Genomic DNA, 17,701 nt, shown 5'->3' with positions numbered 1-17,701 from the left:
TGGTCTTACATGTGGGTCCAAGGGTCCAAGCACTTGCACTGTCCTCCACTGCTTTCCCAGGATATAAGCAGAGAGCTGGATTGAGAGAGGAGCAGCCGGGACACGAACCGGTGCCCATATGGGATGCTGATGCTGTAGGCGGAGTCTTAGCCTACTCTACCACAGCACCAACCCCAGATCATTCCTCCTGACATTACTTTTGACTCAGATCTACAGAGTCCTCTGGCCTTACCCCAGCTCAGGGGGAAAGAAGACAAGCTAAGGGTCATCAGTTAAGGATGGCTGCAGAGAAAGCCTCTAGGATTCTTTTGACTCTAAAGGCCAGGAGTCCTCTCCCTTCAGTTCAGCTGCAAACCCTCCTTCCTCCACCAGACTCCTCCTACTCATGGGGGCCCTTCCCTTCCCTTAGGCTCTGCTCCTCTTGACACATACCTTCATTTCAGCAATTACTAGATTGCACGTTTGCTTATCTGAATCCTCTTGGCTTTGAGGATAAAGATAGTATCTCTTTTATCTTTTGTACTCCCACTTTTGACAGGTCCTAGAAAAAAAAAATTGTTCTCAGGGTCATATGTGAGCCTAAAATGAATGACAGTCTAGTTAACTATATATATAGGAGAAAACTTGCTGCTTTAATTTTGGTACTAAGAAGCAATCAACATACTGGGCTCTGCTTTGTGGTTTGTTAAAGAATATAGTATTCCTCCCTTTAATCTTCAAAAGGCAGAGGGGAAAAGTTTCCTTACTTGATATCAACTCAAGAAAATTTTCCTGTTTTACATAACACATATTAGCTTTGATAGCTGCCTTTGGATAAAGCAGTGGTTGTCCAGACATTCTGCCCTCAGGATTCTTTTATGCATTCTGTACAGGTTTGGCCATTTCTTTAAAAACATATAACTACCATACGCTCCAACAACAGCATTTCTGGACATTTATCCTAGAGAACAGAAAACTTACAGCAACTTCGTAGCAGCCCAAAGCTAGAAACAACCCAGATGTTCAACAGGTGAAAGGTTGAACAAGCTGTGCTGCATCCATACCATGGAATCCTACTCAGCATAAAGGAACTATCAATACACATAACCACCTGGAGGGATAGCCAGAGAATCAGGTGAATGAAATGAGCCTCCACATGAAATTACTCCCTTTATGTAACATTTTTGACACTACAAAATTATGGGATCAGCTGTTGCCAAGGGTTAAGAAATGGGGTAGACAAAAGGGCAACATGAAGGGTCTTTATAGTGATGGAAATATTCTATACTTTGAATGTACTCCTGTCAATATCCTGGTTTTGATATTGTACTACAGTTTCTCAGGATGCTATCCTTGGGGGAAAATGGATATAGGGTACTTGATATGTCATTGTATTACTTTTTTATCTGCATATGAACTTACAATTGTCTCAAAAGAAAAAGTTACTGTTGAAGATTCCTAAGAGCTCTTACTTGTATTTCTCTATTTTTGAATTAGTAATTAAAATGTTTAAATATTCATTTGTTAATAAACAGGTTAACATTTTTATGAAGATTAATTTTTCAAAATAAAAATAAAAGTGTTATTCTATATTTTTGTAAATCTGGAGTCTCATATCTGTTTTCTTTTCAATGTGTCATGAGATCACATGTAAATTCTAGAAAACTCTATTGGACACTTGTGAGAATGAGAGAAAGGAACTACAAAAACAATTTTGATTTTGTGGACCAAATGAATGAGAATGGGGTGAACAAATGGTATAAAACATTAAAAAGCTCTAATACCTTTCTTTCAAAACAAACAGTAGCCCGTAACAGACAATGCATTTGAGGGGGTAAAAAAAAAAACCCAAAACAAAACAATTGGGATGAACCCTGTTCTAGGAGTCTCTCTCTACTGGAATAAAGCTCTTCCCTCAGAGCCTCTTCCTATCAGAAGCAGCATATCTGGATATTTGTATAGAAATATCTAGCATAACATATGGAAGCCTCACATCAAAACTCTACCCTTAAATTAATCAACACTCTCTATTGCATACTACTTGGAAAACTACCAATTATGTTTCCAACAGCTCCATACTTTTTTTTTTTTTTTAAGATTTATTTTTTGGCCGGCGCTGTGGCTCACTTGGCTAATCCTCTGCCTGCGGCGCGGGCACCCCAGGTTCTAGTCCCAGTTGGGGTGCCAGATTCTGTCCCGGTGCCCCTCTTCCAGTCCAGCTCTCTGTTGTGGCCCGGGAAAGCAATGGAGGATGGCCCAAGTGCTTGGGTCCCTGCACCTGCATGGGAGACCAGGAGAAAGCACTTGGCTCCTGGCTTTGGAGCGGCGCAACACGCTGGGTGCAGCAAGCCAGCTGTAGCAGCCATTTGGGGAGGGTGAACCAACGCAAAGGAAGACCTTTCTCTCTGTCTCTCTCTCTCTCTCTCTAACTCTGCCTGTCAAAAAAATAAATAAATAAAAATAAAAATATTTATTTTTTTACTTGAGAGGCAGAGTTACAGACGGAGAGAGGGAGAGACAGAGAGAGGTCTTCCATCCTCTGGTTCACTCCCCAAAGGGCCGCAAAGGCCAGAGACAAGCAGATCTGAAGCCAGGAGCCAGGAACTTCTTCTGGGTCTCACACACAAGTACAGGGGCCCAAGGACTTGGGCCATCTTCTACTGCTTGCCCAGGCCATCAGCAGGGAGCTGGATCAGAAGTAGAGCAGCTGGGACTTGAACCACTGCCCATATGGGATGTCAGCGCCACAGGCATATGCTAAACCTACAAAGCCACTAACTCTCATTTCTCAACAGAAAACTGTAACTCAGTGCGCGCAGCTATTTGCTTCCTTCCCCCTTGAAGCAATAGTGGAAAGACCCATTTTAGATTTAAGCATTCTCATGCTATTTGTGTTAGCTGTATTTCTATTTAATAATCTAGAGAATTAGTAAATTAAGTAAAAAAATGCTAGAAGCTATGAAACTTAGCCCCTGAACTCTATGCCAGCTGGGTAACTAGGTCACTACACAATGCACTCATTCATTTACCACATGTTTACCCAATGTCTACTCTGATATTCTGGTGCCTTGGCTTTCTGGCTATAAGCTATCAGCTTTGCTTATACAGTAGGTGCCTACCCCTCCACGCCCCCTGCCCCCAACACACACAGGATTTACAATTAGCTCCAAAGTGCTTTTATTTCTGTTTTTATATATAATAAAATACTTAGTGATATGTCATACTTAATTTTTATTCTCAATACATGTTAGCTTTAATTTTTTGATAATTGCCTTAATCTCTCAAATATTCAAAAAAGAGGCTAGTCATGGTGGCTAGTAGAAAATTTACAGATCTGAAATGTTGTTCTATCTTTAGCTCTTCTAATTTTGAACCAGTAAGCTATGATGATGAAAAGCTTTCTTTAATGCAAAAGGCTAAAGGCAAAAACCAAACTGGGATGTGGGGGGTGGACATTTGGCTCAGAGGTTCAGACATCGCGTGGAGTGCCCAAATCCCATACCTGAGTTCCTGGTTTCAGTCCTGGCTCCACAGCTTCCGATTCAGCTCCCTGCTGGTATACACCCTGGGAGGCAACACTCCATGGCTCAAGGACTTGGGTTCCTGCCACCCACTGGGGAGACCCAGACTGAGTTTGGGCTCCTGGCTTCCACCTGACCCAGCCCTCACTGTTGTGGGTATCTGCGGAGTGAACCAGTGAATTGAAGATTTGTCTGTCTGTCCATCTCTCTCTGTATCTCTGCCTTTCAAATAAAGTGAAAACATAACAAAAACAAAGCCAACGCAAACTAGGTTAAGTGCCCAATTCCTACATTCAGATAGTTATACTGAAGTTATCTAAAAAATTATTTATTTATTTATTTGAAAGGCAGAGTTACAGAGAGAGACAAGAGAGACAGAGAGATATTCCATCCGTTGATTCACTCCTCAAAAGGCCTAAGCAGCCAGGGTTGGGCCAAGCTGAAGCCAGGAACCTGGAACTCCATCAGAGTCTCCCACATTTGTGGCAGTACCCTAAGCACTTGGGCCATCTTCCATTGTTTCCCAGGTGTGTTAGCAGGGAGCTGGATAGGAAGTGGGGCAGCCAAGACTCAAACCAGAACCCATATGGGAGGCCAGTGTCACAGGCAGTGGCTTAATCTGCTGTGCCACAATGCTAGCTGCACAAGTTATCCTTTTAAAAATTATGCTGGGGCCAGTGCTGTGGCGCAGTGGGCTGACGCCCTGGCCTGAGGAGCCGGCATCCCATGTGGGCACTGGTTCGAGACTCGGCTGCTCCACTTCCTGTCCAGCTCTCTGCTATGGCCCGGGATAGCAGCAGAGGATGGCCCAGGTCCTTGGGTCCCTGCACCCACGTGGGAGACCCGGAGAAAGCTCCTGGCTCCTGGCTTTGGATCGGCGCAGCTCTGGCTGTTGTGGCCATCTGGAGAGTGAACCATCGGATGGAAGACCTCTCTCTCTCTCTGCCTCTCTTCTGTGTAGCTCTGACTTTCAAATAAATAAATAAATCTTTAAAAAAATTATGCTAAAATATCTTAGAGTAACCTAAAGATAATTTACATAAAGCTATTTCAAGAAAAGGAATATACTAAATGGCATGCTAAACATTTCTATACAGCTAAGTATCTTGGCATACTTCTTTCAATAAAAAAAAAGACCCCCACAGAAAGCACTTTATTCCTGAAAAGGCAGAACTGATGGCACCTACATCACGTGGGCTCTCCCCCACAGCACTCCTCACTAGCAGCTGATTTGGGGCAACTTCTAAGTGTTACATAAAACATAAAAGGCAGGAGGTGAAGACCACTGATGTCTTCATTGGTGTGGATTCACAGCTGTGATGATTTATCTGCTGGATATGATTTGAGGGCTTCTGTATATTATATTCAAGGACAATTGTCCTAATTGTAATCAATTAAAGCCCTCCCCCTCTTTCCCCTAAAGGATGAAAGTCTTGAAAGGTTTAATTTCTTCCACAGTAAATTCTAGAAAACATTTGTTTTCAAATGATTTATGATTTCTTATTTTCAAAATTCATTAAGTCCTTCATTTCCATAATTTTGAGTAATAATCATCCAAGTGAGTAAAGGTCATCAAAAGAACAAGACTTGGAGTTAGGACTTGGGTTCAAAACTTGGCTGGGCCACTCAAAAACCAACAGTGTCACATAATGACATGGCTTAACACTGAAATGTCTATAAAGCTCCATTTCCTCCTGCTAAAAATAGAAATGGCACCTTGCTTATGACACAGGGTTATAGTGAAGTAAAAAATGTCACGCTGCCAGAAATCCTTTTAACAGCCAGAAGGCGGTTGTGATAATAACTTATTATTAAATTCATGACTGTACAGGACAATGCAGATAAGAGCAGGTATGCTGGATTCCTGGGGAGCCCACATTCTTCCCCTCGCCAGGCAGGGTGGTAGGTGTGGATCTGAGTCCCAGCTCCAGGACTGATCACCTGAGCCACACTGTAACACCTGCCTCTACAGCCTTTTCACAGCTTCTGAACCAAACCACATCTCAAATTCCTTAATTCCAGAAATGTCCTTTGAGCACGTACTCTTTTTGTGTGTGTCTACAACAGAATAAACATGTTTCTATAGCGGTGTCCAGTACTGTTGGCTATAAAAATGATCTGAATCCAAAGCCTATCATGAGGTTTTGTTTTCACAGTACCAGACATTTTAAACACCATGACCTGAAAGTTTTATTATCATGGGTACGTGTACACATATCAAGGGAGTAGCACAAGACACGTAACTGAACACTTTTATATGACAAAATTATGTAATATGCTACAATGTTACCACAGAAAAGTAGTTTCCTCTACTGGTTCTCAGATGAGGTGATATTTAGAAGCCCATGCTTACATCTATCTGAAGGACTAATAAGGTTTGTTTACATTGACAGTAAGCACTAGTAACAACTATTAGTAGTATAAATAGATAAATTTAAAAGGCAAATCTTGCTCCAAAATGAATTTTGTACTTTTTCATTAAAAAAAAAAAATCTAAAGCTACAGAAGGACAAACTTTTCAGTCTTATCTCCTCCAACAAAAGTAAAGATCAAAGTCATACAACAAAACAAACAAAGTGGAATTAAATCAGTTGGGATAGGTTTTACAGTGATGCTATTAGTAATAATTAAGATTTCCCAGGAAATGCATGAAATCTGTTCTCTTCATATAGATTTTTTTTAAAAATAAAAGGATTCTAGACTGAAATAAATATAAAAGATTCAGAAAAAAAAGATTCCCAGACTTCATTATCTTAACTATGGAGAAAAAAAAATAATTTAAGTTCTGTAGCATTCAAAGCTGGATAGATACCAATGAATAAAGTATAGATTTTATTTAAGATTAAATACTTTAAGTTAAAAATTTCTAGATCAAGAATGACTTTGGGCCAGGCCTCAACAGACCATCACTAAGTGGACCAGATGTCTGTGTTTTCCCATGGCTAGTCTACTTAGACAATAGCCTCAGGGGCACAGAGACCAAAACCTTACTGGCCTTGGTGTTTATCCAGATTGATTCCCATGAGCTACCAGAGGGCCTTCTGATTTATTAAGCGAGGCTATTAAATGTGAGTTACAGTTCTAATACTGAGAAAAATTAAAACAAAACCCTCCCTATACTGTAATTCATGATCCAGATTCAGATGTTACAAATGAAATGTCCAGCTTAGCATCACATGACTGGAAGTAAAATATCTGTAGAGTTAAGCCAGAAATACAGAGTCTGTACTATATTGAAGTCATGAAGATGATCAATAATGAACCCCAAATGATATCACTTTTTCCACATTTCAAAACTGATTCAAACAAAAACCCCAGGTTTTACACATTACTATCTGCCTTTTTGACATCTCTACTAGGGAATTTTCATAAACAAAATACATACCAAGGCAAACTAATTCTTCTCCCTAACTTTCAAATCTGGTCTCCCAAACATCCTCCCACTTATCCATGATTTACTGAAACTAGCCCATGTACAGGCACAACTAAATAAACCAAAATCTTTGCCCCTGTGAAGTTCCATTTGGGGGATAGAGGGAGAGACAACACACACACAAATAAATAAATATACATTATTTCAGATGCTGAAAAGCATTATAGGACAAAAGAAAACAAAATAGGGAGGATACAGTACTGGGAGGATACCTATTTTAAAGGGGGTGATCAAGGAAGAATTCACTGGGATGGCAGCATCTGAATTAAAACCAAAAAAGCAACTCGAAATCCCTGTAGGTATCTGATGTAAAAATGTTCGTTAGAGGCCAATGAAACAGTAAGTACAAATGCCCTACAATCAGGATGTACCCGGTGTGCTCAACAGCAAGAAGGCCGGCGTGGATGAAACAGGCCAAGCTGAGGGAATAAGATCAGTACAGAACCTGAAGCTGACTAAATCTTGCAGGGCCTTAAAAACTTTGGCTTTTATGTTGAGTAAGAATTTTAACAGAATATTCTGGCTGCTATGTTGAGAACAATCTGAAGCAGTCAGAGGCAGAATTATTAGAAACCTACTGAAATATTACAAGCAAGAAATGATGGTAGATAACTATAATGGACACAGTTGAGTTAGTGAGAAATGACTCAATTCTAGACACATTTTGAAGGCAGAACCAATATGGATTGCTGATGAAAAAAATGTGCTGACTGCAGGTGAAGGTTGATTCCAAAAATCTTGGAACTAGAAAGTCATGATTACTGTAGCTGAGATGCAGAAACCTATAAGAGAGCAGGTTCAAGCGGTATGCTCAAGGTTGATCATGTAAAATTTGACATGCCTATTAAATAGTTCAGAAGAGACACTGAATAGGCATTTAAATACACATGTCCAGTTGAAAGGAGAGTCCAGTTGAAAGAATGACCACATAAATTTAGAGCCATTGATGTACAGATAGCATGGGAAGCCAAGAGGTTGGAAAAGATCACCAACGGAGAGTAGATGAGAAAGCAGAAAGAAGGGGGTTTCAGCTCTGGGAAATTTCAACATTGCAAGATCTGGGAGATGAAGAGGAACCAAGTTGAGGAAATGCAGCCATTGTGATCGGAAGGAAATTAGGAGAGTGTGGTATAGAGAAACCAAACAAAGACTGTGTTGCAGGAGAAAGGAATGGTCACCTGTGTCAAATCCTGCAGGCAAGTAAAATGACTTGGAGTGAGAATTAAGCTTTGGATTTAGCAACATGGAATTCATCACATCAGTGACCTGGTTACAGAGTTTTGGTGGAATGGCAGGAGAAGAATGGGCTCTGGAATGAGTTCAAGTGAGAATGGGAAGGGAAGAATGATCAATTACAGTATGTCTACTAGCAATGGGGAAAGTTTATATTCTGGGAGGAACTGAGAGGATCAGAGGTGACAGCACCCCGCCCACCTCCATTAACAAAGTACTTTTCATCCCAATATACAAGTTTACTACTTGCATCTATATCCACTCTTAATTCATCAGACCACTCCCTCTCTAGTCTCTCTTTCACATGGGCTCAATATCTTTTCCCTCTAGCAAGTTTCATTATTCACCATTCTACAACTCTTCTCCTTTCCTCCACCTTCATTTCACCTCTACTATGTTTGAAACACAAGACCATGCTTGCAGTCTCCAATTCTTACCAAAGGCTTTGATCTCTGTCAGACACTGGGATTGCTTTTATTGTGGTCATAGGTTAAAGCTAATGGCCACTTCTCAGTTCCAAATTCTACTTCTCTTCCATTTCACTGAAACCCTCTGCTGGCTTAGGTAATACCACCCTGTTCTGGGTCTCAGCCTATCACTACTTTTTTTGTGATAGCTGTCCAATTACTTTCTTTAGATAAACTTCAGAAAAGTCAAATCAGTGGGTGAAAGTGAAAAGGCAGCTTCTGATTTATATCATAAAACTGCCCTCCAAAGTGGGAAGCAAAATGTTGAGCATCCATGGATTGTGGTATCTGCAAGGAGTCCTTGGAATCAATCCCCAGGAAGTTCCTAGGGATGAATGTGAAGACATGGATTTTTTTATTCACTTATTATTATTTAGCTGAAATGCAGAGAGAGAGAGAAGGATCTAATTTCGTTCTTCCATATATATATATATATATATATATATATATATACACACACACACACACACCCTGTTTTGCAGCACCATTTGTTGAAGGGAATATCCTTACTCCACTGTATGGTCTGAGCACTTTTATCAAAAATCAGTTGGCTGCATGTACATGGATTAATTTCTGGGCTCTCTATTCTGTTCTAGTGATCTATGTATTGGGTCTTATGCCAGTACCTTGCTACTTTAATCACTGTAACTCTGCAGTATACTTTTGTGATGCCGCCAGCTTGATTTTTCTTGCTGAGGATTGCTTTGGCTATTCTGGGTCATTTGTGATTCCATATGAATTTTAGGATTTTTTTTTCTAATCCTGTAAAGAGTATCATTGGTATTTTCATAGGGATTGCATTGAATATATAGATTGCTTTAGACAGTACAGACATTTTAATGATACTGATTCTTTTAACCTATGAGCAAAGTAGATTGCTGTATTCCTTAAGACCTAGAAAATGTAGATGTTTTTCCTGTTTCTTAAACTCAATTTCCAACTGGTGAACAGCCTGTAGGAATTAGACTAAAGGCAAATTTCTATAGTGTTAGGGCCAGCGCTGTGGCTCAGCAGGTTAACACCTGGCCTGAAGTGCCCACATCCCATATGGACACCGGTACTAGTCCTGGCTGCTCCTCTTCAGATCCAGCTCTCTGCTATGGCCTGGGAAGGCAGTAGAAGATGGCCCAAGTCCTTGGGCCCCTGCACCCACATAAGAGACCTGGAAAAAACTCCTGGCTTCAGATCAGCGCAGTTGCGGCCATTGCGGCCAACTGGGGAGTAAACCATCGGATGGCTTCCTCTCTGCCTCTCCTCTCTGTGTAACTCTTTCAAATAAATAAATAAATTTTTAAAAAAAACAAAAGAAAACTGTAAAAAAAATTCTATAGTGTTATGGTAAACTCTGAAGATACTTAGTATATCAAGAAAAATAGTATCTACTGTAACAGTTGTAGAAAAGAGTTTTTTTTTTTCAAAGATTGATTTCTTTCACTTGAAAGTCAGGGTTACAGAGAGAGAAAAGGAGAGGCAGAGAGAGGTCTTCCATCCACTGGTTCACTCCCCAATTGGCTGCAATGGCCAGAGCTGCGCCAATCCGAAGCCAGGAGCCAGGAGCTTCCTTTGGGTCTCCGTGCAGGTGCAGGGGCCCAAGGACTTGGGCCATCCTCCACTGCTTTCCCAGGCCAAAGCAGAGAGCTGGACCGGAAGTGAAGTGGAGCAACTGGGACTTGAACCAGTGTCAATATGGGATGCTGCCACTGCAGGCGGTGGTTTTACCTGCTAAGCCACAGCACCGGCCCATGAAAAGTGTTTTTTCTAATTTATTTTGTTTCATAAATAGTTTATGGTACTAATTTATAATTTATGATAAATTAGTTTTTTCTAAAACTGTTTGTAGATTGTTAAATCAGATGTTTAATTTGTAGAGATACTTTTCCTCTAGGACAGGTTCTCACATTGGACTACTAAATAAAGATATTTTGAAGCAAAACAAATCCTAACCAAGTCTCTTAATAAATGGAAGAATTTGAAGAAAGAAGCAACCATATAAAATGTTAGAGGAGTAGACAATGACTGTATCAAATAATAGTCAGTTTTTTTTTTAAGATGCTTTAGACTTTTTAAAAATGTATTTATATTTATTCAAAAGGGAAGGAGGGAGAGAGATCTTCCATCTATTAGTTCACTCCCCAGATACCTGCAACAGCCAGGGCTGGGCCAGGCCTGAAGCCAGGAGTAAGGAACCCAATCTAGGTTTCCCAAGTGGGTGTCAAGGATCCAAGCACTTAAGCCATCATCTGTTCTTTCCTAGGATGTGCATTACCAGGATGATGGATCAGAAGCAGAGGGGGGACCCAAACCCAGGTACTCCTACATAGGATGCAGGCAACCAAGCAGAGGCTTAATTAACCCATTTACTACAATATCCACCCCTAAAAATACTTTAACCCTAAATTTTAAGAACTGTGTACGTGTGTGTGTGTTTAAATAAGACCACTAGGTTCTTGTGGGGGGTTATTTAGGACTGGGATACAAGAACTGTTAAGAACTGTGAAATCTCTTACTCAGATTGTTCTTGTCCTTATTATTAGGAATAAAACCACTGAAAACTCTGTGATTGTTACCACTTTCTAAACACTTCTCATAAAAATCTCTCTATAGGTAGAAGCCCCTTAACAGGGCAATAAGACCCAGTGTTTAAGACAAGGTCAAGAGTTGTCAGCCTTTGAGAACTCTAAGAATGATCTGCATCCCATGGTTAAGAATAGTTCTACAGGAAAGTGTTTCAGAAGTAATACTGCTCCACACTATGATTTATACTTTCATCTCCCCAAGAAATTTCTCTCTGTATATTGTGACTGAAACTAGCTAACCTGAATCTCATAGGCGAAAATCAGCCTGCACCTTTGTGCGATGTAAAATTCAAGTTGAGATGAGTGGTGATGATACAGTAGCAAATACCACAGCAGGGTAGCCTATGTAGTAAGAGTATAGGGTTTGGGGTCGGTGCTGTGGTGCAGGACAAACCTCTGCTTGTGGTGCCAGCATGCCACACAGGCATCATATGGTTCATGTCCCAGCTGCTCCTCTTCTGATCCAGCTATCTGCTTGTGGCCTGGGAAAGTTCCTGGGCCCCTGCACCTGCGTGGTAGACCCAGAAGCAGCTTCTGTCTCCTGGCTTCAGACTGACTCAGCTCTGGCTATTGTGGCCATCTGGGGAGTGAACCAGCAGATAGAAGATCTCTCTCTGTACTCTACCTCTCAACTAAATAAATAAAATCTTAAAAAAAAAAAAAAGAGTACGGGGTTTAACAAGCAAACAAACATCAGGTCTCTTCCATCTGCTCTGTTTGGCACTTAACATTTCTCCTGATAAACTGGCATTTTGGAAGGAGAGATTCAAATCACTGGAATCTACCAATCTTGAGTAAACAGATATAAATGGGTTTTTTAATCCACAAAGCTAGGGCACAACTAGCAATTAATGGTAATTTAACTATGCTGCCACTTGAGTCCAGCAAGAGGTCCTGATCGATCTTAGCCTTTTTTTCTTTTTCTACTTCATTTTTTTTTTTTTTTTGACAGCCAGAGTTAGAGAGACAGAAAGGTCTTCTTTTTTCCGTTGGTTCACCCCCCCCTTTTTTAAAAGGGCGCCATTGCTGACGCGTTGCAGCCGACGCGTTGCAGCCAGCACGCCACAGTCGGAGCATTGTGCAGATCCAAAGCCAGGAGCCAGGTGCTTCCTCCTGGTCTTCCATGCGGGTACAGGGCCCAAGTACTTGGGCCATCCTCCATTGCCTTCCCGGGCCACAGCAGAGAGCTGGACTGAAAGAGGAGCAACCAGGACAGAATCCGGCGCCCCAACCGGGACTAGAACCCAGGGTACCTGCGCTGCAGGTGGAGGATTAGCCTAGTGAGCCGCAGCACCGGCCTCTACTTCATTCTTTAAAGAGCTACCCTCAGTCCTGAAATACTCTACATCCTTCATGGAAAAGACCATTGCACATCACAAACAGTTGTTCCCAGTTAGCTGCACTGAAGCCACATGCTTTGTTCCTTTTCTGAGCTTCCTTTTGCCATGTGGTTCCTTGTCACTTTGGATTTCTGAATGCCCAGCCTGCAGCAGAGTAGCAACCTTCAAGTATATTGTGTGTGTGGCTGGAAAGTATGGAGGGGATGGGTAACAGATGGCAGAGAAACTAAAAAGGGAACACTGTTGGAGTACTATGTATAGAAAAACCATGGAGAGTTATAATAATGAAGCAGAGAGGAAAATTTACATCTAGAATTTTCTATTTAAGAAGATTGGGAAGTGCATAATGGAAAAAAAAAGCCTTGAGAATATGGTGGGAAGAGTAAGGGGAGTGGGAGTAAGAGATGTAGGGGCAGAGTAGGCAGGAAAAGGAGAAAGGAAGGGAAAGGAAGGTGAGACAGCAAGAAGAAAGATTATCCAGGTAAAGACAAAGCAGCAACTTTTGGGAGCAGAGATTTGAATGGTTTGAAGTGACATCCAGTTAGAGCACAGGGTTTGGGGACTTGGATGTGGCACAGGACATATAGACAGAGAATGGGATGCCTTTGTCCTATAAATATGTTACGGGGTAGGAGAATGAAAATGATAGAATTATAGTTATTTATGTTAAGAGACCACCTTTTGTGATGCAGAGGTGAAACTAAATGCATTTAGGATATAATCACAAAGCAGTAGAACCTGAATTAGAACAGCTATAGTCAGAATAAAACCTCTAGAGCCCCCAAATCAGTAGGATTTGATGAGGCAACTAAAAGCTAAGGACTCCTTTGTTCATTCATTCCATCTTTCATTGCCTCTGTTTCTTGCTGGCCACCTGCTGTGAGATGATAGCCCTATAAAGACCAGTAAGGAAGACTTGGTTCTTATGTGAAATCTACACAAGTGAAGAGATGTATGGGCACTGTACTGTAGGTATTCTAAGTAATGTAGATAAAGTATATGTAGAAGAGATTTGAGCATCTGCAGATTTTGGTTTCTACAGGAGATCCTGGAATTGATCCTGCAAGGAAGCCAAAGGGTGACTGGAATGACACAGTTTTTACACATGAGTGTGAGTCACAGAAACTTTAACTGCTGGGGAGAAATAGATCTTTCCTCATACCATGCACCAAATCAGAATACAGTGATAATCAGAATTTTTAAAAACTATACAGAGAAAGACAACAGAGGCAAATCTTTATTTTATCTGGTTGTGAAGGAGGACATAACAGTAGTGAAAGTACTCTCAAAGGACAAAATGAATGGATTAATTCACACAAAAACTGGCAACTTCTTTATGCCAGCAGACAACTAAAAAGCAAAGGAGTTTGTAAAAAGTCAATTATGATAATGTGGGTAAAGGTTATCTTTTTTTTTTTTTTTTAAGATTTATTTACTTGAAAGGCAGAGTTAGACAGAGACAGGAGAAATAGATACAGAGAGGGGTCTTCCATCTGCTGGTTCACTCCTCAATTGGCTGCAATGGCCAGAGCTGCGCTGATCCAAAGCCAGGAATCAGGAGCTTCTTTCAGGTTTCCCACATGGGTGCAGGGGCTCAACGACTTGGGCCATCTTCTACTGCTTTCCCAGGCCATAGCAGAGAGCTGGATCAGAAGTAGAGCAGCTGGGACTCAAACTGGCACCCACATGGGATGCCAGCACTGCAGGCAGCAGCTTTACCTGCTACACCACAGTGCTGGCCCCAAGAGTTATCTTAAATATTGAGTCCATAGCAATTGATAAGAAAAACACTACAGTTTAATAGAAGAACATCATGGGATCAAGGATACTAAAAATGCACTTTGTAAGTGAAAAGGATAATAATCATGCGTGATTTTGCTAGAATTTAAAAGATGGAAATTAAAAGAAAAAGAAAGTAATATTTTTATAAAATTTATAAATACTAAAAGGGATCAAACTGATCAGGATTAAAATAATTTACAGGTGAAGTCAGCATTCTCACAAGGGTTCTTCAAAGAGTTTGTAGAAGAGAGGGCATTTGGCCTAGAGGTTAAGCCTCCTTTTGGGATGTCCGCATCCCATACTGGAGTGCCTGGGTTTGAATCCTGGCTCCGCTCTGTATTCTAGCTTGCTGCTAGTGCACACCCCCGGAGATAGCAGGTGATGGCCCACGCAGAGAGCTCTATCAGAAGTGGAGCATCCCTTATGGGATGCCAGAACTGCAGGTGGCGGCTTTCCCCATTATGCCACAATGCTGGCACTGAAACTTTGTTTTATACTTTTGTCAAACCAATGGGTAAGAATGTAATACTGGGGCCAGCGCTGTGGTGCAGAGGGTTTACGCCCTGGCCTGAAACACCTGCATCCCATATGGGCGCCGGTTTTAGTGCCGGCTGCTCCTCTTCAATCCAGCTCTCTGCTATGGCCTGGGATAGCAGTAGAAGATGTCCCAAGTCCTTGGGCCCCAGCACCCGTGTGGGAGACCCGGAGGAAGCTCCTGGCTCCTGGCTTTGGACTGGCACAGCTCCGGTCGTTGCAGCCATCTGGGGAGTGAATGGAAGATCTCTCTCTCTGTCTCTACCTCTCTCTGTAACTCTGTGTTTCAAATAAATAAAATAAATCTAAAAAAAAAAAAAAAGAATGTAATACTACTACAGTATTAATCATCTGTGATTTTAAAGTTTACCATATAAGAGTGAAATGGTCATTTTTCGATTCAATTATTGTTTTTTAGCCAGTCTATATACCCATGAAAATACGACCTTTCTCCTTTTTGTTAAACTTCTTATTAGGTAAAGCATTAAGCTTTTTTACTGTAATGGAAATTTAAAATGTTATCTCAAAAACTGAAACAAGGGATAAGAAAGGAGGGTGGGAGGGAGAAAGGTGGAGGGAGAGAGAAAGGGGAAGGGGAGGAAGGAGGAAGGAAGAAAAGAAATATCATTTAGTTCTTAGAACTGTATCTACACACCATATTGAATCTGTTAAAAACTAATTAAAAATTTTTTTTAAAAAGGTGCAGAAATGGAGGCACAAATGAGGAAACTGAAGCACAAACTCCATGGTATGGTCTTCAGTCTGCTCTTAAATCCAACTTTATTTAGCCTCTGAGGTGTGGAAAAGAAAGTACAAAGGGAACGAAAAGTAGAAGCAAGGTATAGCCTTCTAGATCCCTTATAAGCACACTATTTCTTCTTTTCAAAAATGAGATTCTACTTGTATATTATTTGATAGCCATTTACAATTTTTATCGGGGAGCCTATGTTGTGGTGTGGTGGGTTAAACTGTAACCTGAGAAGCCGGCATCCATATTGGAGCACTGGTTCGAGTCCTGGATGCTTACTTTCGATCCAGTGCCTAGGAAAATACTTGGGTCCCTGCCTAGATGGAGTTCAGGGCTCCTTGCTTCAGCCTGGTCCACTGTCAGCTGTTTGTAACCATGTGGGGAGTGAACCAGCAGACGAAGATCCATCTCTCTCTCCCACTCTCTCTCTCCTTTCTTTGTAACTCTATCTTTCAAATAAATAAATAAATCCTTAACAAAAATTTAAAAGAAATACAGAAATCTAGAAACTATACTTCCCTTGTTAAAAAATCAAACAATGAATTCATAGAAACAAGTATTTTGGTATTAACCATCTGTATTTACAGCATGTTTTTATTAAACACATGCTAACAGGCTACAAACAGCTCATTACCACTGGCTTCTCTTTTGTGCTCTTCTAGTCACATATTATGCAATGGTTGCAGAAGTTCAAATAGGGGCCAGCGCTGTGGCATATAGTGGGTTAAACCTCCGCCTGTGGCACCAGCATCCCATATGGGCAACAGTTTGAGTCCTGGCTGCTACACTTCTAATCCAGCTCCCTGCTAATGCTCCTGGGAAAGCAGTGGAAGACAACCCAAGAACCTGGGCCACTGTACCCACATGGGAGACCGGGAAGAAGCTCCTGGCTCCTGGCTTCAGTTGGCCCAGCTCCAGCCATTGCAGCCATTTGGGGAGTAAGTCAGTGGATGGAAGACCTCTCTCTCTGTAACTCTGCCTCTCAAATAAATAAATAAATCTTTTTTAAAAAGTACAAAATATACATGAAAAGTGTGTGTATGTGTATATAGAGAAATGTGTATAAGATATAAAATACTATTTATGTAATAATGTGTGATTAGGCTTAGTGTAATTATATTAAGAATATATGTACTATTTTTAAAGTAGATGGAATGTTATTAGCTACTCAGACGTAAACAGAAAATATTAGCTGTAATGCATGCTTAAGAATCAAAAGGGCAGATGAGTCAGTCTTAATACCGTAATTCACAATGCCTGAAACTACTAACATCAAATTTCAAAGGGAAAATGAAAAAGGTATAAAAGCAGTGTTACTAAGTATATTAACTTCTAATAGAGAAGGAATTAATGTGAGGGAATTGATTTTTAAAAAATTCTCTCAAATACTATTATCTTTTTACCTGTTTAGACAATGTTTTTGAGGAAGTGGGGTTGCAGATTTCATTTTATGCCATTCTCTATCCTTATTTGCTTTTACTTTGTTTTTCAAATAAAATGACTTTAAGAAAATGTCAACTGAGTGATCTGCATACATCTAATAAAAATTAATATATCAGCTAGTTTTAAGGACATAATAGGAAACAAAGCTAAATGTTAAAGGAAAAAATCTGATATAGACAAGGAGGTAGCTAGCATAGAGCTGAGGTCACCAGTCCCTTCCTGTGACCCCGCCTACTCCACCTAAACCACTCACCTTTTGCTGCAGCTGAGATAACCCAAAACAGCCATTTTCCCAAAACCATCACCCAGAACCTATGCAGACTGAAAACATCCAACAATGGTTGCTGATTGCATGCCTGCAAGGACCTACAATTAACTATTAATACATACTACTGGAGTAAAATTATCATGGCTGACATTCCTACTCCCATTCATGCACCTGGCACCATGACACTTCTGAGACTTCCAAAAAAGGCACTCAAAGGTACTCAAATCCCACCCTTAATACCACACTGTAATATGTGGTTCCTCCACTCTCTTCAGGTCATAAAAAAGGGATAACCCCAAGCCTTGTTGGATGCAACTCACTCTCAAGTGTGCCTACACTCCCTCTCTTGTGTACACTTTCAGTTTACTAACAATAAA

General features: G+C 40.8%; 1 protein-coding gene across 4 annotated transcripts in view; it reads right to left on the bottom strand.

Annotated features, from left to right (window-relative positions):
• The window catches only part of LNX2 (ligand of numb-protein X 2), a 96,428-nt gene that overhangs the window by 46,822 nt on the left and 31,905 nt on the right, over positions 1 to 17,701 (bottom strand). Inside the window, exon 2 of one of the 4 annotated variants that reach the window (XM_062194439.1) lies at positions 433 to 541. The exons of the other annotated variants lie outside the window; for them this stretch is intronic. The gene's annotated coding sequence lies outside the window, so the exon portion shown is untranslated. The remainder of the gene's footprint in view (positions 1 to 432; positions 542 to 17,701) is intronic. 4 annotated transcript variants of the gene reach the window in all.

This window comes from Lepus europaeus, chromosome 6, assembly GCF_033115175.1.
Source record: "Lepus europaeus isolate LE1 chromosome 6, mLepTim1.pri, whole genome shotgun sequence".
Lineage (NCBI taxonomy): Eukaryota > Metazoa > Chordata > Mammalia > Lagomorpha > Leporidae > Lepus > Lepus europaeus.
Note: the sequence above shows the minus strand (reverse complement) of the source record. Positions and strands in the feature narration are given on the sequence as shown.